This window comes from Epinephelus lanceolatus, chromosome 8 (assembly GCF_041903045.1).
Source record: "Epinephelus lanceolatus isolate andai-2023 chromosome 8, ASM4190304v1, whole genome shotgun sequence".
Lineage (NCBI taxonomy): Eukaryota > Metazoa > Chordata > Actinopteri > Perciformes > Serranidae > Epinephelus > Epinephelus lanceolatus.
Genome location: NC_135741.1, coordinates 1814546 through 1842500, shown reverse-complemented (window position 1 = coordinate 1842500; position 27955 = coordinate 1814546). Strand labels below are relative to the sequence as shown.

The following is a 27955-nucleotide window of genomic DNA, read 5'->3' as shown; positions in this document are numbered from 1 at the left end:
TGAATTTGTGAACCCTAAAAATTAAAAGCCACATTTCACTGTCTGTTATGTCAGAGCTGTCTCACCTTTAAGCCGGCGGCAGAGCCTACGTCTGTGTAAAAGGGACAGCTGGCAAGACGGCACCATGAAGGGGACAGGTAGAAAGTTTTGATGACGTGTCAGGTGTGCAACACACCGTGGGAGATTTAAAAAGCAGCTGTTAGCAGTTAGCAGCTAACTCAAAGAAGAAGGACAGTGGCTGTTAGCAGTTAGCAGCTAACTCAAAGAAGAAGAACTGCGGCTGTTAGCAGTTAGCAGCTAACTCAAATAAGAAGAACAGTGGCTGTTAGCAGTTAGCAGCTAACAGGAGCTCCTTACCCTCCGAGCAGAGGACGAGATCAGCCGCCATATAACAGGGATGCTAAATGATTGTTATTGACATGTGATGTCATTGTTATTGTTTATAAAGAGCTGCTGACACGTATGTTATATGTCACACTAGAGGCCGACACTGTTGTGCTACATGTCACGCCTCCTTAGATTCTGTGATGTCTCAGTGGACAGGAAGTGGTTTGTGTTACTGTGAAACAGACCAGACTGAGGCTGCATCCCATAATGATCACAAACTTCAGCTGAAAACTTTCCTTCTCTAGGGGAGAAACCTGCACTGTACATTTACTACCACCTGACTACTGGACTGCTGCCAGCGCCAACACCTGTTCACCTGTTCATCAGTTCACCTGTCTGCTCCGACCCATCATGGCGGCACTTCCTCTGCGCTGCAGCCACAAACATCTGAACTCAAAGTTAATCTCACGGACCATTTCTTGTTAAGGATGGATGACATCATCGGTTGCCATGTGGCGGCAGTCTCTGAGGTCACCGGTTGCTATGGTAACCAGCTGGACGCCCTGACTCAGTAGAAAGCGGGATTAGAGTTGCACCAACCTGTTGAGGCAACGTGCTGCGTCTCTGAGGAGGAAGAGGAGGAACGTTCTTCATCAGGAGGACGTTTCCTGTAGGAACACAGAAACAGACGCACGTCAGACGTCTCAGCTGTGACATGAATCTTTGTTTAATCCAAAGTTTCTGAAACCACTGACCACGTGTTTACTTTAATGACCCTCTGATAAGAGGAAATTAATCATTTTACTGAAAGAATATTTTTAAGAAACAAAAATGTAAAATATGTTAAATTTTGTTCAAATGGCCGAAAAGTTTGAACACAAAGAATCATGAACAAATGTTATCTTTGTTTTTTTGTTCTCAGTTCGATTCATTAAACTTTATTGTCCAGTTTTCATTCAGACATTTTCACAGTGATCTGAATGATGTGAGCAGCTGCAGTGAACTCATCGACGCACAGACGACCGTCACGACTGCGACACTGAAGGAAACTTAAGACGCTGATTCTTTTGTCTCTGATTTCAAAGTGGATTTCTGGACGTTTATTCTGGATGGACATGAGAGATAATGAGAAGTCACACTGGATCATACCAACACGTGTTTCATGTTTTCACAGAGGGATTTAACGTATTTAAATATTTCACATCCAATAATAAACCAGATCTCTCCTCATCATCTTTTGTCTCTCTGCCACAGCCTGATTGTTTTGGGCGGATTGTTCCTTTATTCACTCTTCAACAGCCATCTGCCTTCAAGGTCAGCTGTGAGGTCAGGCAATGAATCACTTCCTGTTTGTCTGCTGGAGCATATAATGAGTTAATGAGCAGCACAGAGCTACAGCTAATCAATCACCGCGCATATTGATTGATGATCTATAGACTGAGCTGCTCACACTCATCTGTCCTCGTCAATTCAGCCGCTGCTCCAACACCTCAGCTCCTTCCTGTTAATCACTGATTCATAACTCAACACAACGTGTTCAGAACCTCACGGAAAAAACACGTGTTTACTCAGACACACGTCCATCTGTCAGGCGAGTTCAGACTGAAGGTGTTTGAACCTTTGCGTCGATACAAAGCATCCACAAATAACACAAACACGTTTGACTTTATAAATGGTTTCCAACACAAACTCTGCACCAATTAACAGACTGAACGAGCAGACTGGGCTTTTCGAGAGGCGGCCCTGAGCTCAAACAGAGCTTCAGACAGAGGTGCTACTAAAGAACATTAACCATTGAACATTAAAGTATTAAATCTATTCTAGTGGACCAACACATCACAAATATGACCCCTAAAATGAGCGAGACAGGACCTCTTTACAATTACCTTTATCTCTGAATTTAAAATCTAAAAATAAAAACTGGAAAAACTGTTTTAAATCCAGTCAGCTCACAGAGCGCTGCAGGGATGTTTTTCTGTAGGCCGACACGGACGTTAGTGTCGTCCTGGTTTCCTCATCAAAATGCCTGTGAGATTTTTTTTATTGGATTTTGGATTATTGCAGAAAATAAACTCTGTGACAAACAGACGTTTATGATATTTATGTCGTGGTCACACCGAATGTGATGCAAATTTTCACATTACGATACTCCCATCAGTTGAACACTAGAATATTTTGTGTTGACTCACATCATCAAATCATCATCATCAAATCTCTAAATCGATAAGTGAACTTCCGCTGGTGCGTCATACTCCCTGGAGGATGTCAGTGCTGATTAGCTATCGCGGCACAAATTGGTTGCTGAAGTTCGGATTTTTCGACTCTCTCGGATAAACGTATGACATGAAAACTCACTACTTGCTTAATTCGCGCCATTTGATTGGCATATAAGTTGCACCTCGTGTTAGAGGTGCACTGGGCATGTCCCACTGGTAGGAGGCCCCGGGGCAGACCCAGAACACACTGGAGGGATTATATATCTCATCTGGTCTGGGAACACCTCAGGGTCCTCCAGGAGGAGCTGGAAAGCATCACTGAGGAGAGGGATGTCTGGGGTGCTTTGCTCGGCCTGCTGCCCCCGAGACCCCACCCTGGATAAGCGAATGAAAATGGGTGGATGGATGACCTGCACAAAATGAATTGGTTCATTATCAGGATTTATTTCCTTCAGTCCGATAACATTTTGACAGTCTGGAGGAGCTGCAACATTCAGTCATTTTATCCCAGTTAGCCGAGTGCTAAACCAGAAGTAAGATGCTCAGCTGCCATAGGTCTCTACTGCGCTGTCTCTATGTGCCGCACGGTGCAGAAGAGTGTCAATAATCCCCAGATCATCAGGGCACTTCCATCCACAGCAGCTCAACTGTTTTGGCTTCATGCACCACTAAGTAACTTTCATAGGAATGAACAGAGCCCCACGTGTAACGCTGTGTCCAGGGCTCTTTATACATCCATGGCGCAAACATGCTGAGTCATTTCTGGACTCATTCCTGCAGAACTCTACGGACACGATGAAGATGATGATGTCACTGTTTATGAACTGGTTGTCGTGGTTACTGCAGCCCTCACATTATCTTACCTTAAATAGATGTAAACTATTGTTATAGTCTGATAATTAATGCGCACACATTACGTTTTATCATGTGAACACCTGCCACGCTGTCTGTGGCTCCGCCTCCTGTCAGTCCAACACAAACACTGCTTCAGATGGTTTATAGAGCCAGCTGAGGCAGGAGGCCTCAACAGCCCAGCCCCCTGTGTGTGTGTGTGTGTGTGTGTGTGTGTTTGTGTGTGTGTGTGTGTGTGTACAGTGCTGTCAGCGTGTTGACAGTTCACACTGATAGTAAGTGAATTCATGACATCAGTCAGGTCCTCACAGTGACAGTAAGATCTGACAGTGTGTGTGTGTCAGAGGAAGTGGTGCTGTGGTGAGGTCAGGAGGTCTCAGGCACACACACAGAGACTCTATTCACACACGGACACACACACACACACACACACACACACACACACACACACACAGCATCCAGTGAAACCAGCAGCATTTGATTGATCTTCAGACTAAAAGTCATTCAGTGCTCTTTCATCAATAATTTACCGTTTGTTTAAACATGTTTGATGTTTATAAACATCGACATACTGATGATGTCAGATCCTAAAATATTTGACTTAATGTTTATGAAATATTTCTAATGGAATTTAACTGAACTTAATGAATTCCTCATTCTCATATGAGCCAATCACTGTAGAGATGAGGGACATATGATGTCATCATGATGTCATCTTTGAGAGAAACTATTCATGGGAGATTTTCTCCAGGTGACCTACAGGAGGCCGTAATGCTCACACACAACCACACACACACACACACACACACAAAGTCAGACACCAGCAAAGAAGAAGAGTGCAAACAGGTAAACAGGAAGTAAACAATGTCGCATTTAAACTTTCAAACTAAAGTCCGATTTGCAAAAATAAATGTTGAACACATCAGTCAGATCAAAGAGTCTGTTCCTTCTGCAAACAAGACTAATATCATTATAAAGTCCAGTTAGTCCAGTAAGACCAGTGCAGCCTCCCAGTCCACTGATGTCCACTCTGCAGCACAGCAGCTGAAGCAGCGGTACAGGGAGGCACAACGCTAAGCTAACTCACTGAAGATGGTTAGCAACACCATCACCAGACCAGATATAGAAGCTCCTCTGATGTTTACAGCCACTTTGCTTCCATGAACTTTGTCTCACTCCAAAGTTGTTGAAAACTGCCATTTGGTCAGTGACTTCTGGCGTCAAACATCATCAACAACCAACACCCCCAGGGTACCTGGGACGTCATATGTGGACGTGGAGAGTCCATGACCACGACATGTGACTGGTCAGAGTGAGGATGTGTTGGTTTCACTGTGAATTATGAGGACGATGGCGAGAGACAGTGGTGGATAAATAAGCAGCGGTATGTCACATCTGCTACACGACACTCAACACATGTAGGCAAGGCGTCAATCAGAGGAACAAGATGAAAACAAGGAGCAACACAAACGCTACATGCTAACGTTATCAACGCAGCATTTAGGCAGCGAATCACAACTGATTCAGACGGAACAAAAGAAATCACTGCGTGGATTGGTAACGTTACAGTTCTAGCCGCAGATATGAGGCTGTACTCTGTAGTGGAAAACACAGGCTTTATGAACATTTCAGACAGACCGTATTTACCGCTTTGTACAAAAACAACAACACCTAAAAGCTCAAATTATGACATTAGATTTCATGCATTTAAAAATGTAAAAGAAATTCAAAGATTAAAAAAACAAGTAAAATTTTCTATAATTTCAGAAACAGAATTGTTTATTTTGTGTGTATTTGTTTATATCTACAATACTACATTTAATATTTTACAAGTGTCTGTTTTTGTTTTATATGCTGCTAAGAAGACAGTTAGGTACAGCTCCTCCAAGATTTCTTTTAAAACATTTTTTATATATCTCAGGTATCTCTCCTTTTCTGTTGTTTCAAAAACGTAGCGAACCATAAATTATGTGAACTGTTTCACCCCTATGAATAAAGACTATATAATGAGGAAAACTGTGTGTGTGTGTGTGTGTGTGTGTGTTCCACGTTTTTCTCCTCACTGACTTGGTCAATCCATGTGAAATTTGGCACAGTGGTAGAGGGTCATGGGAGGATGCCAATGAAGCAATATTACATCAATTGGCCAAAGGGGGGCGCTATAGCAACCCATTGAAATGTCAAACTTTGAATGGGCATATCTCATGCCCCGTATGTGGTAGAGACATGAAACTTTGCACAGAGATGCCTCTCCTCATGAGGAACACATTTGCCTCAAGAACCCATAACTTCCGCTTATATAGATTTTCCGCCATTTTGAATTTTTTGAAAAACACTTCAAATGGATCTCTTCCTAGGAAGTTTGAGCGATCTGCATGAAACTGGGTGAACATAATCTAGGGACCAATATCTAAAGTTCCCTCTTGGCAAAAGTTGGAAAACTTACTAAAACTGAGCTTCTATAAGGCAATGAATATTGCGGAGGGCGTGGCTCATCACATAAAGGTGTATAACATCTCAAGGGTTTCACCCATCACCACGCAACTTTGTAGGCATATGACCATACATAATCTGAGGGGACCCCTCCATTATTGACCCCATCAAACAAAATGGGGGCGCTAGAGAGCTCATTTCTTATCTAGGCCTAACCGCCATATGGATTTTTACTAAACTTGGTAGATATGTAGAACAGGACGCCTCAAGGTGACTGGAGAAATTTAACTCTAATTGGCAACTGGGTGGCGCTATAACAACAGAAACATGCTTAAAAATGGCTAAAATGCGACCGATCGCTGTGGCTCCCCCTGTGGACCAGTGTTGGTGTTTTCTAATGTTTGGTATGACTAAGTCATGGTATGGTATGCTGTACATAATCACGGAAACTGTCAGTGTGTCATTCTGTCAGTCAGTCAGTCTACCAGTGCGCCCCACTTTGAAGTCAATACAACATATAAACACTTTAACTATCTGCCTTTCAACGTGCTACCTCAACTACTAATGTACAGTTTTAGCCCACTAACTATCCCACTATTGGCAATGGTACTACTGTACTTTCAATAAAGCAATCGTACTATCACATTCACAAACACTCTGTCTGAATACATTGCTCTTCTTAATGGGTTCAGTTGACTATTTAATCTGCAGTTTCCTATGACCTGTATCCCAAACACACACCATGTGAAACTGTACGTGGGCAACTGTGCACTCAGTGGGTATGGACTAGTAAAGGCTATCATCAAATGAGTTTTGAGTATCATATCATCATAACTCTGTGTCTGTTTCTGTGCAGGGTTATTCTGCTTTATGAAAGACCTTCATCTAAGGTTGGGTGAGAACGTCTGTCCTGTCTCTGTTGGTTCTGTTGTTCTACAGTTTCTCCTGTTTGTTCTCCCTGAACTCGTAAACATCAAAATCGAGTTTAGTTTTTATTTTCAGTGAAAAAAATTAAAACTGATGTCTCCAAATAGGCCACCAGTCGATTTAATCCCCATTAAACCTGACCCTGAAACACACACACACACACACACACACACACACACACACACAGTCAGTAGATTAGGCTGCCTGCCTTCATTCACTAATCTGTGCAGTTAATCTGAGGGTTGTAACTCTGCAAACTGAGACATTATAGAGCTGTAATCTGCATATATGGAACACACACACACACACACACAGTGACACACACTCAGCCATATGTGCAGCAGTCTCAGAGTTGTGTTTGTGCTCTCTAACAGAGTTTAGCTTGAAGCGTCAGTGACTGTTCGGTTCTCCATCACCGATAATCAGACAGTGATGCGTTTATAGAGGCATGAAGAAGAACCAGTGTGTGATCTATTCCATGGGGGGGGGGGTTACTGACTGTGAGAGAATCATTCACAGCTGATCGCACGCAGGCCTGCTCGCTTTACGTCAGCACATCTGATACATGATAATCAGTTAATGACCACATCAAACCTCCGCACACGATCACACACATCACAACACGCCAACAGGAGCGGAGTCTCTGCAGATGACGGACGGGATGGTACAGTTCATCAGCACAAATATGACGAGGAGAGGTCCGAGCATGAAATCATGACATACAGAATCTATGAAAACTGCAGAAACAGAGAGATGAATGACAGAAAATCAGTGCTCAGACTGTTTTTGAGTTAAGGATATAGAGTGAAACCAACTGCTCTAACTCATCACTGTGAGCCTCTCAGTGTGTGATGGTGTATTAATCTGCAGAGACTCCGCCCTCTGCCTGGAGTTCATTATTTTCTTCTTATTCTCCGTGTTGGGACATTTATGGGCGTGTCCGCTGTGAATCTGGGGTTGGCGTTTATTTCACGCTCACTGGTGAACGTGTTAACAAACAGTAACCAACAATCCTGCAGAGTACGCCTTTAAAGTGAGTGAAGTTCATGATGTCGTGCCACCACGCTCCCATGGTGACAGCAGGAATAACATGCATGTTTTATTCAGTTCAATATAATTTGATTTATAGAGCTCAATATCACAGACCACAGTTTGCCTCAGAGGCTTTACAACATACGACATCCCTCTGTCCTCAGACCCTCACAGCTGAGAGGGAAAAACTCCCCGAAAAAAAAAAAACCTTTAACAGGAAAAAAACCTCAGGAAGAGAAACTGAGGAGGGATCCCTCTCCCAGGATCAACAGACGCTCAGTAGATGTCACTTATTAAAGTGAATTAGTGATGAATCAGCCTCATCTATGAATCATACATCAATAACAGCCTATTTTTACCCACATTCCATCACAACGAAGATACAGAAGAATACACAGGCATAACCAACAGTGTCCCGCAGTGAACAGTAAAGTGTAGTGAACAGCACTCCAATGATTGTAGCCTCTCCCCCACAGGGCTGTAGGCTACACAGGAGTGTTAAAATGTGTTTGTCTTGTTGTGTTATTGGGAGCCAGAATAGAAGGAGTCATGGCTCAAAACCAGCCGCCACTGCCCGTCAACAAAAACAAAGACAACTATGGTTAAATGTGATAAGACCAAAGGACTGGACGGAGGCCATCATCAAAAATGCTCACATGTGCAGCGCACACTTCATATCAGGTTAGGGACAAAGTATTTCCTGTTGTAGGGATGAATAAGGTTATGTGTATTAAGGGTTATCATGTCCACCTCATCAGAAACTGGGGAGGGATTAAGAGGAATATTGGATTTCTCTGCAACGCTGACTTTTTAGCACATTAGCTAACGTTAGCTTCCATAGCAAAACAAACAAGTGTGGTCCTCCTTTGTAAGATTGGCTTCCTGTGACATCATCCATCCACTGAGTGAGAGCATACGGGTCGGCCAGTCTGGTCCCGTTGGTCAGTGTTTACTTATTCAAGTAACACTGGCGGTCCCGGAGAGTGAGTGACCTGACATGGTGCGTTGGTAAATTCAGTCTGACGCTCTACACTAAAATGAGAGCCCTGTTGGTGGAAGAAACGCAGCGTTATATTTCTACATGAATGAACCAACGGTTAAGTTAATCACACATTCACTCCGCTCGGCGCTCTGCTGCTCCGTCTCCACAGACACAGTGTCCAGAGTGCGCTCTGCCACTCTGAGAGTGCGCTGCTCTGGATAACCCAACGCTACATTCAGACAGCGCTCCCAATTTATCAACGCTCCAGTTTGTGTCAGAGTGCGCTCCCACACTCACAATGAGTGTTTGTGAACGCACCACTCACATCATCTTCCTCCATCGTCTAAAACAAGACAACACAACTTGTTAGCTAGCGCTAGCTAATGTCTGTGGAGAACCGTTTTGCCTCCAGCTAAGCCCCGCCCACCAAAAATATGTCCCAATGTTTACTAACAGTAAAAGAGTCTTTGTAGTTCTTACGGGAGGGCTTATGTTAACGATGTCTCCAGTGAGTCGTCAAGCAGACTTTTAGCCCCGCCCGAAAAATCCTGGACGCAGAAATGGTGAAAAACAGTTTAACGGTCTAATTCCACAGGTCAGTGCAACACAGCTCACAGTCTGCGAACACGTTTTCAACAAACATTTTCTAACATTTTTAATGTGTTTAGAGAGAAATCACTGATTTCGTTTCACTCAGACTTTAATGAGCTGATTTCAGACTGTTGTTACTGCTTTGTACAAAAAAAGCAAAAGCCCAAATTATATTAATTTCTTACATTTAAATTAAAAAAAAAACAAGGGAATTCCTCTGGTATGTCAGAAACAGTGTGGTTTCTTTTATTTGTAATTGTTTATAACTATTATCCTGCTTTTGTTTTTTTATCAGGAGCTGTTTTGTTTTAAATGCTGCTGAGAAGAAACTCCAAATGACTATTCACAATTCTTCATCATATTTTATGAGGTTAATTTTAATAAATTAATTTAACTGACATGAAATTAAACAATTCTTTTTTAAAAATCAAGGAAATTTATCATTTCTATTTTTCTGCTGTTTCAAAGACGTAACGAACATCACTGTACGGTATCAGACTGTGGCAACTACACACCCTATACACACTTAATATACACATATATACAAACACACACACATCATGTAAAATGTTTTAACACTGAGTGTGTGTGTGTGTGTGTGTGTGTGTGTGTGTGTGTTTCTAAGTTGGGGGTGTAACTGATGCCAGTGACGGAGGACAGCTGCACTCCAAGATACCAATTATACACACACACACCCTCAGTGTGTCAGTCAGAGTGTGTAATCTTCAGTGTGATGCAGTGACATTATTCCGGTCTGTAATCTGAACAGTCACACTGAGACCCGATGGGGGGGCTGGGGGTTTAAAGGAACAGTCCAACATTTAGATGAACCCCATATAAACCCCATACAGAACCTGGACTTTGTGCTGTTGTGTATTTTGTTTGTGTGACATTAAAAACGAGACAGTCTTTTCCTTTAAGATGCGATGATCCATGTATCACATGCCGAGCTCAATAGCCTAGCTTAGCACAATAACTGGAAACAGGGAGAATCCGCTAGCCTAGCTTAGCAAAAAATCCAAAGTCTACTCAGTCTTTCACATAATAGCTCCACAGTGAGAGTTTTGATCAGTAATCACTGGTCATGTGAATATGATGACTGAGTGGGTAAAAACGAATAATAAAACATAACACGACTTCACTTTACTGTAACACAGCTTTAAAACCAGGAGAAGACAACACTCACCATGTCACTATATCCAAACTCTTAGGCCATAACTAGTCTCATATCAGTATAATATTAATATATTACGGGGCACTGAGTCTCCATAACCGTCCCCAAAATTCACTGTTACATTTATCAGAGAGACAGAGAGGAAGGAAGAGGCAGTCAGCCGAGGAAATGGAAACAGAGGGACAGTAAATGCAGCTCATTTTACCACACAGGAGGAACTTCCTCTCTCATTTCACACAGCGGGACACACACACACAGACACACATACACACACACACAGACACACACACACACACACACACACACACACACACAGACACACAGACACACACACACACACAGACACACACACACACACACACACACACACACACACAGACATCAGTCCAGAAACTTAAAACTAAACAATATACAGAAAATCCAGAATTATAATATTATTAATTATAATTATTTATGATTGAGTGTTTCAGTTTCAGCTCACACACGTTAAACAAACATATACAACCACCATAACTCTGTTAGACCCATTCTGACTGTGGTGACTGACTTCAGTCGCACTGTCACCACTGGCGCTCTGTGCTGTCAATAAAGCTTTTTGAATCAGCTGAATGAGGTTTTGTTTCTTTGTTCGCAGACTGTGTTTAAATAAAGCCTCTCTGTTGAAGCCGAACTGTTCATTAACACTGTTCACCCCGAGCCTTTCAATAAAGTTCATTTAAATTCACTCTTTTGTTCAGATGCTCTTTGTTAACGGAGCTCATTTCAATAAAGACTCGGAGTTTCAATAAAAACTGTTCTGTGAAGATCCTGTTTTCAATAAAGTTCAGTCAGTGAATGAAATACCCAGCAGGCCCTGAACACATCACATCAGCTGCTGTCACTCACGGTCTCCTGGTATACGCTGCCAGAGAGTAACTAAGTACTTTTACTCCACTACCGTGTTTAAGTACAATGTTCATATACTTGTACTTTAATATTTCCATTTCCTGTTACTTTGTACGTCATCACATCTCAGAGGTAAATACTGAACCTCTCACTGCACCAGGCTCCATTCATCTGACGGCTGTAGGTTTTTGTTTCACATATAAACATATGATGCAGCACCAGCACTCCCACTCTTCTCAGTAGTTTACAAAACTGAGCATAGTGTTAGTTCAGGCAGACACGATGTCAGGCTCAACTCACAGCTACATCAGCTGATGTCAAACAGCCTAAGCTGACTGCCTTTCATCAATCAGCTGATAGATCACATGATTCATTTCTATGAAACCAATTAACAGATCTCATTCATGGCGCCCTATTTAAACTGCTCTGGTCTGCCTACTGTTGCTGCTTCCTCTGCAACCTGCCTCCACCCCAGCTCCTCCTTTTCATGCTGTGTCTGACTTATCAATGTCATTTCTGTTTGTCATTGATGCTGCTCTGTTCTGTTCCCGGGGGTCTTTGCTGCTGCTCTACCTGCCTCAGGCTTTCCGTGTAGGCGCATGGAAGGGCAGAGAGGTTTGCTCACTCTGCGTCAAGCTTTCCTCATCTGTGCATTGAGGGGCAGAGAGGTGTGCTCTCTCCACCTTAGGCTTTCCACGTAGATCTGTGGAAGGGTGGAGATGTATGCTGTCTCTATCTTAAGGCTTCCCATATAGGCATGTGGAAGGGCAGAGGGGACCCAGAACAGAGCCATACCACCAAATATAATATTGCGCATGGACATAAAGTTTGCTCTGACTGTAGAATCTAAAACTGGCTCCAAATTGATTAAATAGAACATTAAAATACTCATATATGTATCCATCAGTGATAAACAACAGAATAATATAATATCCTATGATAATAAAACACTTACAATAATAATAATTATAATTTGTTGATAATACAGTGGTGGAAAAAAGTTTTCGGACACCCCATGCATTTGTGAAATATTGCATTAAGAATCACTCTTAGGTCTTCAAGTGCAATTTCTTTTAGTACAGTCACAGCCAAAATACTAAATAAATCCTAAAAAAGCCATTAAAAACTTAAAATTGATTGGTTCCATAAAAATACATAAGACATTTTGAGTATTGGGTCATTTTGGTACCAGTGATGAAGGTCGTTCTTTTTATTAAAAGACACAATTTTTGTTGCCAAGCTTCGTGTCTACATAAAGCCAGCACATTCGAAAGTTCTTCAGACACAAAAATGGCTAAAACAAGGAACCTAACGCAGGAAACACGCCTGAAGATAAAGATTCTCAGCCAGGAAGGGTACAGCTGCCACCAGATAGCCAGGAAGTGCAGATGCAGTCCTTCAGCAGTTGGATACACGCTGCAGAAATACAGACGAACCAACAGCTTGGAAGACAAACCAAGATCTGGGCGTCCAAAGGTTTCTTCAGCAAGAAATGACCGCATCCTGATCCGCATGTGCAGGCAAAACCGCTGAATGACATCACAGGAGCTTCAGCAGCAGTGGTCAAACCAAACTGGTGTCCAGTGTTCCACCCGCACTGTACGTGGCCGACTTTTAGATCATGGCTTAAGGTCCTACAAGGCTATCAAGAAGCCCCTGATCAATGAGAGACAGAGGTTAGCCCGGCGTCGTTGGACCCAGGCACACAAGAACTGGACAGCCAGGAATTGGAAGAAGATTTTGTGGTCAGATGAGTCCAGTTTCCAGCTTTATCTTCCTCCTACTAATGTGAGGGTACGCAGAAGGCCAGGCGAAGCATTATCTCCAGCATGTACAGTACCTACTGTCAAGCATGGTGGAGGCAGTATCATGGTTTGGGGATGCATGAGTGCTGCTGGTGTTGGTCATCTCACTGTCTGTGATGGCACATTGAACTCTACCAAGTATTGTACCATTCTCGAAACCCACATGCTCCCTTCTGCGCGTGCACTGTTCCGTCGAGGTAAAAACTGGATGTTTCAACAAGATAATGGCCCTTGCCACACATCCAAGGCCAGTAGAACTTGGCTGCAGGAGCACAGTATCCAGGTCTTAGAGTGGCCAGCTCAATCCCCGGACATGAGCCCCATTGAAAATCTGTGGTGGATTATCAAAAGGTCTGTTTCAAAGCATAAACCAAAGAATTTAGAAGAATTAAAAGCAGTAATTCAAGAAGAATGGGACAAGATTACCCCTCAACAGTGTGAAAGGCTCGTGGGGAACATGCCAGCCAGATTAGAGCTCTACTACGTGCCAATGGCAGGACTACTAAATATTAATTTGATGATGTGATGGTTTATTTATTTTTTTGTTCAGTTTTGAACACATTCTCTGTTATTTGTTGACTTTGATACCGACAATGTTGAGAACTGACATATTGAAACTGTCAAGAATTTAGTTTTGTTAGTTTTTCTTGTAAACAATAAACAAAAAAATATAATTTGTATTTGTTTGTATCTGTCTAATGCAGCCACACCTTTTGAAACACAAAAAAGATTTTTCCACAAATATTTCATGATAATATTTGAGATTGTGCAAAATTTTAAGGGTGTCCAAAAACTTTTTTCCACCACTGTACTTCTGTACTTTTACCACAGTAACTGCAGCTCTGAGTACTTCATTCACCTTTGTTAGTTTTGTCACCTGCAGGCTGCAGAGTTCATCACTGAACAAACATCCTGTCTGCGTCTGAAACTTCAGAACAAAGAACGAACTGTCTGATGACTCAAAGCTTCTTTAGTCTGCATGTTTCTAAACTCTAATAACACAAGTTAAAAAAAAACAAGTATACAAAAAATGAATAAATCAAATAAAACACAAAAGAGATTCAAATTTTAAAAATAAATAAATGATAAAATAAAATAAAGATTCAAATGCAAAAAGGTTCAGAAAAAAATAAAAATTAAAGTTTTTAAAAATTATAAATAAATAATTGAATACAACACTAAGATTAAGTAAAAAAAAGATTACAAACAAATTTAAAAAAAAATCTAATTCTATACATATTTTCAGGCACATGACACAGACTGAGTGATGATGACACTGACTGCAGTTAAACATAACATCAGCTGTGTAGCAGCGATCAGCTGATCTCTGACGTGTTGCAGAGACACAAACAGGCTGATAGTTGTTATTGATTAGAAATAAAACATTTCAACAACCCCACCTCCACCATCACACATCAGACCTCTCCCCCCTCTACACCCCGCCCCTGAACCTCCTCAGACTCAGGTCTGCTCCCCACTCCCCTCACAGATCCTTCAGTGTTACAGCCTCCTCCGTCTGAACTGTCTCCCTGCAGAGATCTGTAACGCTGCGTCTTCAGAAACTCACCTGTTCACCACAGGTGAGCCTGCTGACTCATTTCATCTTCATATCCCAAGAGTCCCTGGGCTCCATTTATCAAAACTAACATCCAGACTGCATTACCCAGAATGCCTCTGTCTGTGTGTTGACTCTAAACTGTCCAGCACTGAAGAAAGACAGGAAGTCAGCTGTTTGTCACAGGAAATGTGTTTCTGTCCGGGAACACACACACACGCGCACACACACACACACACACACACACACACACACATTCAGAAACACACACAATGCACTTCATGCTGTACGGTCACTGCTCTGAAGCCAAACCTTCAGCTTCCAATTACTGACTGTTTCTGGTTGGCTTGTCTGTCAACTGGTCTGTAAACTGGTGTGTGAAGCAGCTGACTGGTTCTGGAGCAGCTGTACTAACTGGTCTGTAAACTGGTGTGATAAGCGTCTGACTGGTTGTGGAGCAGCTCTCCTAACTGGTCTTGAAGCAGCTGACTGGTTGTGGAGCAGCTCCTCTGTTCGGGGTTCTCCAGGCGTTCTCACTTCACTTCAACATCAAAGAGAATATTTCATCTCAGCCAATTACAAACACACACACACTTGGGTTGGTATTACTATCAGTCTGAGGTCCGCCTCTCCTCGCCGTCAGCCATACGCCTCATCACCATGGTTACCTCAACCGTCGCCATGGAAACCTCGACCATCAGAGGGACACGCCTGACTTTCACCATAAAGACAGTTTTATTCCTCTCTGTCCAGGTTTTTCTGTCCTGCGGTGCTAGTTCACCTGCTGCAGAGTCCTGAAACTGAACCTGGTCCTGGAGCTAAACCTGGTTCTGATAGTAAACCTGGATCTGAGACTGAAAGCTGTCCTGAAACTGAACCTGGTTCTGAAACTAAATCTGGTCCTGAAACCAAACATGGTCCTGATACTAAACCTGGTCCTAAAACCTTACACAGTCCTGAAACTAAATCTGGTCCTGATACTTAATCTGGTCCTAAAACCTTACATAGTCCTGATACTTAACCTGGTCCTGAAACCTAACAAAGTCCTGATACTAAACCTGGTCCTAAAACCTAACAAAGTCCTGATACTAAACCTGGTCCTGAAACCTAACAAAGTCCTGATACTAAACCTGGTCCTAAAACCTTACATAGTCCTGATACTTAACCTGGTCCTGAAACCTAACAAAGTCCTGATACTAAACCTGGTCCTGAAACCTAACAAAGTCCTGATACTAAACCTGGTCCTAAAACCTAACAAAGTCCTGATACTAAACCTGGTCCTGAAACCTAACAAAGTCCTGATACTAAACCTGGTCCTAAAACCTTACATAGTCCTGATACTAAACCTGGTCCTGAAACCAAACACGGTCCTGATACTAAACCTGGTCCTAAAACCTTACATAGTCCTGATACTAAACCTGGTCCTGAAACCTAACAAAGTCCTGATACTAAACCTGGTCCTGAAACCTAACAAAGTCCTGATACTAAACCTGGTCCTGAAACCTAACAAAGTCCTGATACTAAACCTGGTCCTAAAACCTTACATGAGGCCCGTTTCCACTGAAGAAGTTCCTGGTACTATTTGGGGGGCAGGAACTACTACAGGAACGTCCTCTCGCTCGGCCCTCTCAACCGCCGTGTCTCCACTGAGAGAGCGGAGTACGAGGAAGGTTCCTGTAAAGTTACGGGCTGCCTCTGGATGTGACGTAATCGTTGCGCGACCATTTTGACCGGGGCGACGTAGGGACGCCGTTAGCCGATAGCGGTGTCTGTAATAACTCACTAAATGACCCGTGAAAAAAATATTTTTCCAGCGGATGTCTTAGTTACAACATGATTGAGCTAACTGGAGTAGTTTCATGTTGTATCCGACAACGGGAGGCTTTTAACAGATGACGTCCTGATGTTAGCTTTGCTGCTGCTGTTAGCTGTCCCTGTCAGCTGCAGCCACTGATGCTTTCTAGACATCGTGATTTCTTCACGGGCCATTTAGTGAGTTTTTTTTACATGGCGGAGGAAGCTATATGAACGAGCTAACCCTCGTCTGCTGAGTTTTAAAAATGCCGGCTATTTTGTTGCTTTCTGTTGACGTCACATCCCTCCTTGAGTATATCTAATCAGCACCAAGTAACCCCCAAGCCCCAGCCGGGAGTCTTTCGGGGCCATTCTGAGTACCTACCCCGAGGCAGGGCCTTGTTTAGCCCCCATAAAAGTTCCAGAAATCTGTCCTTAGGGGGTGGTTCCTGTGGTGGAGACACGCACCAACAGCCCCGGCCCCGTAAAATTACCCCGAAGTTCCTGCGGTGGAAATGGGCCTATAGTCCTGATACTAAACCTGGTCCTGGAACCTAACATGGTCCTGATACTTAACCTGGTCCTGAAACCTAACACAGTCCTGATACTTAACCTGGTCCTAAAACCTAACACAGTCCTGATACTTAACCTGGTCCTAAAACCTAACAAAGTCCTGATACTTAACCTGGTCCTGAAACCTAACACAGTCCTGATACTAAACCTGGTCCTAAAACCTAACACAGTCCTGATACTAAACCTGGTCCTGAAACCTAACACAGTCCTGATACTTAACCTGGTCCTAAAACCTAACAAAGTCCTGATACTTAACCTGGTCCTAAAACCTAACACAGTCCTGATACTAAACCTGGTCCTGAAACCTAACACAGTCCTGATACTAAACCTGGTCCTGAAACCAAACACGGTCCTGATACTAAACCTGGTCCTGAAACCTAACACAGTCCTGATACTAAACCTGGTCCTGAAACCAAACACGGTCCTGATACTAAACCTGGTCCTGAAACCTAACACAGTCCTGATACTAAACCTGGTCCTGAAACCTAACACAGTCCTGATACTAAACCTGGTCCTAAAACCTAACACAGTCCTGATACTAAACCTGGTCCTGAAACCAAACATGGTCCTGATACTAAACCTGGTCCTAAAACCCAACGCAGTCCTGAAACTAAACCTGGTCCTGATGATCGGACTTTGTCCTCACTGTATTAGCGAAATAGTTCCTGAACTTTGGAGCCACAGGAAGTGATGTCAGCTCATACGTAGCGGACTCCAGCAGAACAACAGAGACTCTCTGATCTGGGCTCAGTGATCAGAGGAGCAAACTGAGGTTCAGGGTCTGGTCCAAAGACACTTGGACAGGTGGACAGAGGGAACCGCAGATGGAACCACTGACCCTGTGATAAGTGGACCTGCTCTACCTGCAGAGACACAACCGTCCCATGACATCACACCTACTGTCAGTTATCTGAAACATCACAGCTCCGACATCTGCGGTTCGACCAGTGAGTCGACTGAAGAGAGCAAACTAATATTTACATCAGAGTTCACACAGTATTGTCCCGTGAATCAGACACTGAGGGGACGACCACTTATTTCATTCTTTGTCTTTTCAAATGTCAGTAAAACATTTGGTGTCTGAATCAGACTGTTCTTACAACCTTGGGACAGGAGCAACAAAAGACTGAGAGAGTTGTGGAATGTTAAAAAAACACCAGTTTGAAACGTTCCACAGATAAAAGGTTAACTAGTAACTAGATTAAAGTATCATGACTGGTATGAAAGAGACGTCCTTGAACAGCTCAGCTGTTCACAAGCAAGGACTGAAACTTAAACTGTGAGGACAAACAGTTCGACAGTTAAAGAACAATGTTTCTCATTTAGTGATTTCACATCTACATCCCATAATATCATAAAAAGATTCAGAGAATCTGCAGAAATCTCTGCAGGTAAGGGACAAGGCTGATTGTCCGTGACCTTTGACCCCTCAGACTGCTCTGCATTAAAAACCAACATGTCTGTGTAAAGGATACTACACTCTGGAAAACCACTGTCTGTAAACACATCGCTGCATCTACCAATGACAGTTCAGACTCTACCAGGCAGAGTGAAAGCCACATGTCGACAACATACAGAAGAAGCTCCGCCCACTTCTCTGAGCCCGAGCTCATCTGAGACGGACTGACACAAAAGTCCTGTTTCCAGCAAGCAGTCCGTTTCAGTTCATTGTTTCTGTCTCCACAGTGTAAAGTTGTGGATGGTCCCAACAGAAGCGTTCCTTAGCGTCCCCATGTTTGGTCCCCCCTCTGTTGGGGTACCTAGCACACAGATCTGGTACTAAAAGGTGGAGCTAGAAACCCTGCAGTCTGATTGGTCAGTAGAGGACGCTCACTCTGTCTAACATTTAAGAGTTCTGTTTACAGCGGAAACACTAAACAGATCTAGGGTCTAGGTACCACGTCTGAAGGGTTACTTTTGGTTCCAAAGGTACTGGACTGAAAGAGTTTGGGTTAAGAGCAGCAGCAGGCTGAGCAAAGCACCCCAGACATCCATCTACCCAGCAACACTTTCCAGCTCCTCCTGGAGGACCCAGAGACGTTCCCAGACCAGATGAGATACAGTATGTAATCCCTCCAGTGTGTTCTGGGTCTGCCCCGGGGCCTCCTACCAGTGGGACGTGCACAGAACACCTCTAACAGGAGGCGTCCAGGAGGATCCTGATCAGATGTTGAACCACCTCAACATGAAGGAGCAGCGGCTCTACTCCGAGCTCCCTCCAGATGTCTGACTCCTCCCCCTATCTCTAAGGCTGAGCCCAGACACCCTACAGAGGAAACTCATTTTGGCTGCTTGTATCTGTGACCTCATTCTTTCGATCACTACCCAGAGCTCATGACCATAGGTGAGGGTTGGGACGCAGATGGACCAGGACATCAAAAGCTTCGCCTTCCAGCTCAGCTCCCTCTGAACCACGACGGTCTGGCACAGCGCCCGCATCACTGCAGACGCCACACCAAACCACTGATGCATCTCATGCTCCATTCTACCCTCCCTCACGAACAAGATACCAAGATACTTGAACTCCTTCGCCTGAGGCAGTAACAGGGACGTCCCGTCTTCTTCCAGCGAGACAATGAGACACATTGTGACGTGTTCCAACAGCGTGTCTCCGTAGTGACAGAGTGCAGGTACCAGACTGACCTGCCTGCAGTCCACACCTGTCTCCCACTGAACATGTGTGGAGCATGATGAAGCGTCGACCCCGGAGAGGTGCATCATGGGACTGTTGAGACACTGAAGTCAGATAAACTTCAACAGTTAGTGTCCTCAGTTCCCAAACACTGACTGAGGTGATGATGTCACACAGTGACAGGAAACAGGCTCCTGTCACGACTTCATTACAACCTGCTGCAGAGTGAGTGCAGATTTACACAGAACAATAAAGTTTATCAGTTTGAATATTAAATATCTTGTTTTTGGACTGAATTCACTTGAATACAGGTCAAAAAGGATTCACAAATAATTGCATCATGTTTTTAGTTACGTTTTACAGAACATCCCGACTTCTCTGGGATTGCAGGTGCACAGAACCAGAACTGAACCAACAACACAGGTAAAGACCACACACTGACACACACACACTGACACACACACTGACACGTACTTATACCGATACACACAAACAGCAGCACCTGTGCTGTATGTGCACATACATAATACATGACAACATACTCCCACGAGAGCAGCAGTAAACATGCTCCTGTCCTGACTTTGTGACGTGCTGCAGGTATCAAATTCAGAATGAGTGTGTGTTCACAAAAACAATAAAGTTTATCAGTTTGAACATTAAATATCTTGTTTTTAGGCTGGACTCAATCACAAATTACTGCACTGTGTTTTTATTTATGGTTTTACACAACATCCCGACTTTTCTTGAGTCGGGCTATATCTCTGTTACCATGGTTATCACCGAAAGGAAAGAGTAACGTCAGTGTCTAACAGCTGATTCTGAGCTCGTCAGCAGCCGAGTGTTCAGGATTAAATCTGACGTCAGGTGATCTGAGTTCGACTTTACATCCTGGAAAAGTTCTAGAAGACATCTGAAGAAAGAAAGTGATGACTCCACCATCCTGTCTGTCTGCCAGGCAGTGAGACATGCTCTGTGTGTGTGTGTGTGTGTGTGTTGACTCCACAGGGAGCGATCGGGAGAAACCAGCTTCTTTATGGATTATTAATATCACCTCCAGCTACACACACAGTCGGTGTGTGTGTGATCTGACACACACACGGGGGGAGGAGGGGGGAGGTGTGTGTGCATGCATGTGTGTGTGAGGGGGAGGGGGGGGTCTCAGCAGTTGGTGTGATCAAGGACGCTTCATTCACACACCACTTGTCAGTGTGTGTGTGTGTGTGTGTGTGTGTGTTAGTCTAAGCTGTTCGGAGGCCACGCCCTAATCTGGATCAACAATAGACCCCCCCTCCCCCTCCTTCTTCTCCTCCTCCTCCTCCTCCTCCTCCTCCTCCTCCTCTTTCACTTGTCTTTGTGAGTTTCTTGTTTGTTTCAACTCGTCCTCCAAACACCCCCCCGCCGTCAGTTCAGGTTCAAGGCGTCACAGAAACATCAACAAACATCAAACACTTGCTGCAGAAGAAGAAGAAGAACACAACGACAGGAAGAGAAGAAGAAGAATGAGTTCAGTCTCTGCAGCGTCCTGCAGCCTCATGTTCTATCAACAGGAAGTCCATCATTAGTCCCGGTCCTGCTCAGAGTCCACTTCCTGTCACTGAGTCTGACCGGTTTCTTCTCTGACTGTGTTCCTTCCCACCGCACAAAAACTCGCCCACACCCTCCAACATCTGGATTTGTGTTTAATGTTAAAGGTCACGTTCAGCGATCACCCCCGGGCTTACAGAAACAGATTTAAGTGACTGTGCCGCTGTAACATGAGAAAATTTGTGACCCGGCGGCCATGTTGAAAACAGCTGAGCCAAAACGCAGCCCCGCCCACCAGCCGTACCAACGTTCTCATGTTAAAGTCAATATCGGCCAACACTGATGTCAATATTTTTGTGCATCCCTAATATTTTTCTAAATGTTGAATCAATATGTTTCTGACACAATAAACTAGCGGCTGTAGACAGCGGTGTAGTGGAGGGTATAATCAGTGAGCAGAATAACCACTGACTATCAGCCAGAAAGCCTCTGGAACATAAAGCAGAGTACGCCCACATTTCCTCCTCTGTAACGTTCTCACCTACCCAGAGGAACGCCAACCTCATCAACTCCAACACACCACTGACTGTGGATAATAAATCTGACACACATTATCTTCACTAAAGGTCCTGGCTCTAACCTATACAGCTGAGCAGTCTGAATTATTAATCTGATCTGAGTGAACTTTAAGCCTGAAACTGACCTGAGATCATCAACAGTGAAGACGTCTCACTCTGCTGGAACCAAAGAGTCATAATCTGACGATCACTCTGAGAGAGTTCATGTAAAACCAGAAAAACATGATGAGATCTGATTCAGGTGGAGATCAACTGCACACACACACACACACAAACACACACACACTGTAACACACACACACACACACTGTAACACACACTATCCCTAAGGCTTAGTGTGTCGTGGTTCAGAACAGCAGGCGGCTGCTGGAATTCTCAGAGGAATCAAACCAGCAACTCTTTCATCTGCAGGAACAGATGAAGCACACACTCACACTCACACACACACACACACACACACACACACACACACTGTAGTTACTGAGGAAGGACCTCCAGGGCTGAAACATGAAGCCAAACCCTGCAGTTCCTCTAATGTCCACTAGAGGCTGGCTCCAACAGTGAGTCAGTCCCCACAGACCTCCATGTTCACATGTAGAAATAAACATGTTTACAGCCTGGTACAAAAACAGTTTGGTCTCTGGAGCTCATTTCAACATTCATGACGCCTGTACAGACTGAGTTTATATAGAACTCACCTGTTTGTATTTTATTAAGGATTAAAGTTATTGTCCCCGGGCTAGGTGATGATGTCACGCCGTGACAGGAAACAGGCTCCTGTCACAACTTTATTACAACCTGCTGCAGAGTGAGTGCAGATTTACAGAGAACAGGAAAGTTTATATCTTGTTTTTGGACTGAATTCATCAGAATATTGGTGAAATGTGATTCACAAATCACTGCATTCACAACTTTTCCAGGACGACACAGGTAATGACCACACACTGAAACACACAAACAGCAGCACCTGTGCTGGTATGTGCGCATACATAATACATGATGACACATTACCAAGAGCGCGCACACACACACACACACACACACACACACACACAGGACAGAGTGTGTAAAGTTGAGTTAAACAGATGGTCGAGCAGATTGTATCAGAAACTGACTGTTAATCACACCAACAAACACACACACACACACACACACACACACTCTCTCTGTGTTGTCGAGGGTTAAAGGAAATGAGCTGAAAACAAACTGATCACAGAACAGTTTGTTGTGTGAACATCAGACGGCTGATTCAGGATCTGTGTGGAGCAGTTTGATCAGAACACATTCATTAGTTCCTCAGAACAATAAAACAAAACAAACTGCAGCCGACCAACAGAACGTCTCATGCACACTCTGCAGGCCTGAAACGGTTCATGTGTTGGTGTTGAGCCGTCATGTGTCCGCCACACGCAGATACACATTTGTAGATTGATGCAGGTGATGTGGAAGTTCTCAAGTGCGAGGTTCACCTGAACACTTTCAGCTGTTTTGTGTTTGAAACACTCCTTAATTTCTTCCCCAGGTGTGATCCTGGAGGTGCGTGAGAGTTTCTGTCTGTCTGCAGTGACTCTCACAAACTACTGGACCAATCAGTCTCTTATTTAACGTGCACATGTCCTACTGCGCGCTCAAGGACCTCCTGTGGTTGCAGCGATTCCCATTAGCTGAAAAACCTGTTTAAATGACTGTTTGTCACGTCAGTTCCTGCTGACTCCTCACTCCTCTGAGCCGCTCACTGGAGCTGTACGTTTTTAGGAAATGGTCTCGGCTAAACACAACAAACCTTACCGTCTGTTACAGGACACATGTTGGCATTTGTTGTGGCTCAAAAACTGACATCCAGAGAAAGGTTTGGTCTTATTTTGAACAGAAGCATCTGCAGATCAATGTCATGCACCTTATTGGATTTTTTGCTGATATATAACAACAGATTTGGCCGATAACCGCCACCGTTAAAGCAATACTGTTGCACTGATTCTTAAAGCCAGTATCGGCTGATGCCGATGATGTGCCTATATTATTTTGCATCCCTAATACCTGACACGTTATGATACACTAATGTCAGACACAACAGAGGATGAATAAGTCCCTGTTTTTGTTTCTTCACCTCCATCTTAACTGTGAAGGCCCCAACACACCAAACTGATGTCAGCTGCCAGTCAACGTTGGGCCGTCAGTGAGCGTCTGTCGTCCTCGTCAGTGTGATGTGCGCCGCACTGTTGGCCCTCGATTCAGCATGTTGGTGACGACAACGGTGGAGCCCGTTGGTGACTGAAATCACTCTGATTGTGAGTTGAGCTCAGCGCACAGCAAGAGAAACGTCACTGAGTTGAGTCAACGAGGAGCTAAAGTCCAAAACAAACTTGTTCCATAAAGACAGATTATTTTTCTTTAGCAGAAACATTTCCTGATAGTTTGATAGTTATCGTTCACTGGCACACGGTAAATATGCTCTGATCTTTCAACATTGGATTGTGTTGTTGTTTGTTATGTGTGAATGTGCAACTTTTTGGCGGAGACACGGGGACGTGAGGCGACGCAGTACTCAGCTATCATTGTCACCAGTTCTCTGAAGACGGTTATGTCTTGGGTCTTGTCTAGTAGGGTGATGATGAAAGCGAACTACCACTTGTTGTCATCACCACCACAGAAGCCCCGCCTCTCAGTTCATCTGATTGGACAAGAGTAAAAAACGCTGATGATGTCAGGCGCCTTTCGGCTCTGAGCTGAAGTTTTTTCAGGGTGCGCCTAAAACATGAAGCACACAGAGCAGAGGAAACGTGAGGCGCTCAGCAAAACACGCTAAAACTCTGATCAGGAAGACGTGAGTCAGATTCACGTGTTTCTTTTTCTCTGTTTTAATTGTGTTTGTTGTTGTTTCCTATGTTGTTGTTCTGCAGACAAAGTTTCTACTGTTCAAAGTTCAGTTCTGACCGACGAGGATCAAAGATTTCTGGCTATTAATTATTAAAATTAAATTAATCCTCATAATGAAATCACATCTACATGAATGTTCCTCAGCAGCAGGACTGTGTCTGTCTTTGTTCTTTATTCCACTGAACCGTAGCGTGACTCTGTTCCACCTCTGATCATGTGACATGTGGTCGTCTCCTGAGAGACGAGCTGCGTCTCCGTTCGTCTCTCTCAGGATTAACAAACATGGCGGCTGAACTTCACGTCTAAACACAACTCTGATCTTCATCAGCATCAGTTAACGAGGACGAGGATGTTAAATTCTGAGTCCAAACACACTGTGAGACTCTTCAGTAAATGTTCTGACTGTTAGTACACTCTGACTGTACTGGTGTTACTGGTGTTACTGGTGTGAGTCCAGTTCATTCTGATTGTGTGAAAAGGCTGAAGTCAACCTGCAGATTACAGCACATTAACACAGTGTGTGTGTGTGTGTGTGTGTGTGTGTGTGTGTGTGTGTAGATTAGAGGTGATTAAACAGTAATCTGAATCTGGACTCAGACTAAATCCTTCAGATTAGTCAAATGGACGTTTCAGTTAAATAATCTTCATCACACAGATGATGATGATGATGATGACGTCAGCTTCATATAGGTCACATGACCTGCGTGTCAGTGTGTGACTTCACATAGGTTTCTGGGTTAAAGGGACTCTGTGTCCTGCTTTAACCAAACTTCATTCAGAACACGTCTCAGTGATGTCACTGCGTCCCTGAACTCTGTCTGTCAGGAGTTTTACTGCTTTACACAGAAACACATGAAGAAGAAAAATCATCCTCGCAGGTCTTCAGTCTGCAGACGTTATTCATCTCACACCAAACTTCATTTAATTTACTGTCATTGTTTAAAAAACTACACTATGAACAGCCAATCACATCTGACCAGAGTCTCAACCGACCAATCAGCTCTCAGTCCTGAAAATATATTGATCAGCCAATCAGCAACGATGTCAACGATTCATTATTGAAGATTATTCTTTTGCACAAATGGAAGAAAAGACTCAACACATGTGAAGTACGACAAACTACGACCTGCCTGAACCACGCACGAACTTATCTTATTGATCACTAGAGTTTAGATTGGGCCCAAAAAATCCAGCCCGATCCGCCCGAGCCTGTGCATGTTCTGTCCGAGCCCGGCCCTTTACCTGTAATTACAAGCCCGAGCCCGGTTAAAGGGCTGGCTCTCATCTTTCTTCCCATGGCAAGCCTTCGTCATGTGCCTCTTCAGTGTTGAGGTCCCCGTCTATTTGCTGTCATATACCAGCATGGCGCTGCACTTGGTACACCCCGTGAAGCCAACACACACATTGTCACCGTCAACAACTCACATGTGCGCGGCCAGTGCCGCTGTCAAGGGGGGCAGCGCCCGAACCCACCCCTCGGGTCAGGTTTGGGCTCGGGCAGAGAACCTAAGCTCTATTGATCACACAGTAACTGAACGGGTTACACATTTACACTCTGTTTAGATAAATGACTCCGCAGCAGCAGGAACTACACAATATTACTGCACAAAGTTAAAACATAACATTACTGCAAAACATAAGTACACAACATGACTACATGTTACTAAACAAAGTTACTGCACACTGTAAATACACACTAGCCCCTTTTACACTGCCAGATTTTCAGCGAATGTTGGGCCGTTTTGCCGGCAAGCTGCGAGCGTTTAGAGACACAGAGCCGGATTGGAGAGTTGATCCGAGGTGCCCAATTTTCCTCCTCGTAGGGTAGACATATTGGTGGAACCCTTTTAGTTTAAAAAGACCGAGGCGGCCTTCTGCAACGGGAGGGGCTGCTGATGACTTGTGGGAGGGGCTGTTGAAGACTTGTGGGAGGAGCTGTTGATGACGCCACACGTGCGAGCCACTGGCGGTGGATAAACAGGAAACAGCTGATAGCAGGAATTAGCGAGCAGCTAGTAGCAAGAGGGAAACACAAACCTGACAGACACTGTAAAGATGAGCAACTGGGGAGACAAGGAATTGCGCGCCCTCCTTGTCCTCGCAAACGAAGAGGCCATTAACCGTCAGATGACGGGGACGGTGAAGAACGGGCCGACTTACGAGAGAATCACAGAAGGACTGACCAGCCGCGGCTTCCCTCCCACGTTACTGTTTACGTCACACGCTGAGCTACACGTTTTGTTACTTGCTCACGCCCCCCACTGCCCCGAAAAAGGCACATTCTGTATAAACAAAAGTAGGTAGGCGGCATTTTGCTGCACTCCCTAATTTTGTTTTTATACTGCCAACGCTGAAAAAACACTGATTGGGCTTTCCTGCAAATTTGCACAACTCCTGTTTAAAAAGGGCTACTGTAACTACACACTAAGTACACACCCAGCGGTGCACGTCAGTCTTTGATGATACTGATCCTCCAGTCGACCCTCTGTGATCGTATCTGACGTTACAGTTCACTCTGTGTTCATGCTGTCGATTCTCTTTTGTTCTGACTGATGTGATTTTTTTATAAACCATCTCAGACACTGTAAATGGCTCCCTTTCTACTTCCTGTCGGACTGTTAGTTAGTGTGGACAGGAAGTAAACAAGGACCAAAGCTGTAACCATGGCAACAGCATAACAATGACACAGTCTGTACGTAGAGACCATATTTAGTAACAGCCTGACAATGACTGACTCACTCTAACTGTTTAATATGACAAACTGTAAACAACCATCTCACACACACACACACACACACACACACACACACACGCACACACACTCTGAACTATAACGATGATGCACAGTAACATGATGTGTGTCTGCAGCTGATGAAAAGTGTGTTGTTCTGAAAAGTTCGGTCACAAATACCGAACGTATCCACGTTTACTGTGGGTCTAATCACTGTGGAGTTATCCTGACACACTGGAGACAACAAAGGGTTAATGCAGAGATGAAATATCATCTTATGAATGAAGCTCAGCAGAATGACTGAGGATCAGGAACAAAACAAGACAGAGGAAATAAAACAAAAGAGAAACTGTGCTATGAACACATGTTGTAAGCAGTGATGTAATAACTGATAATGTGTCCGCCAGCCTGAGCACGCCTTGGTCACCTTTAGTTACCTGCCTTGACCTAGGGACGACTTGTGAGGG

The 27955-nt window shown here is 44.0% G+C and overlaps 1 protein-coding gene across 3 annotated transcripts in view; it reads right to left on the bottom strand.

Moving 5' to 3' along the window:
- plxnb3 (plexin B3) overlaps positions 1 to 27955 on the bottom strand; it is an 84814-nt gene that overhangs the window by 55490 nt on the left and 1369 nt on the right. For 2 of the 3 annotated variants that reach the window (XM_078169702.1, XM_033629003.2), the window contains exon 2: positions 928 to 995. The gene's annotated coding sequence lies outside the window, so the exon portion shown is untranslated. Of the gene's footprint in view, positions 1 to 927; positions 996 to 10546; positions 10609 to 27955 lie in introns of those variants that run through there. The other variant, XM_078169704.1, reaches the window with a different exon arrangement.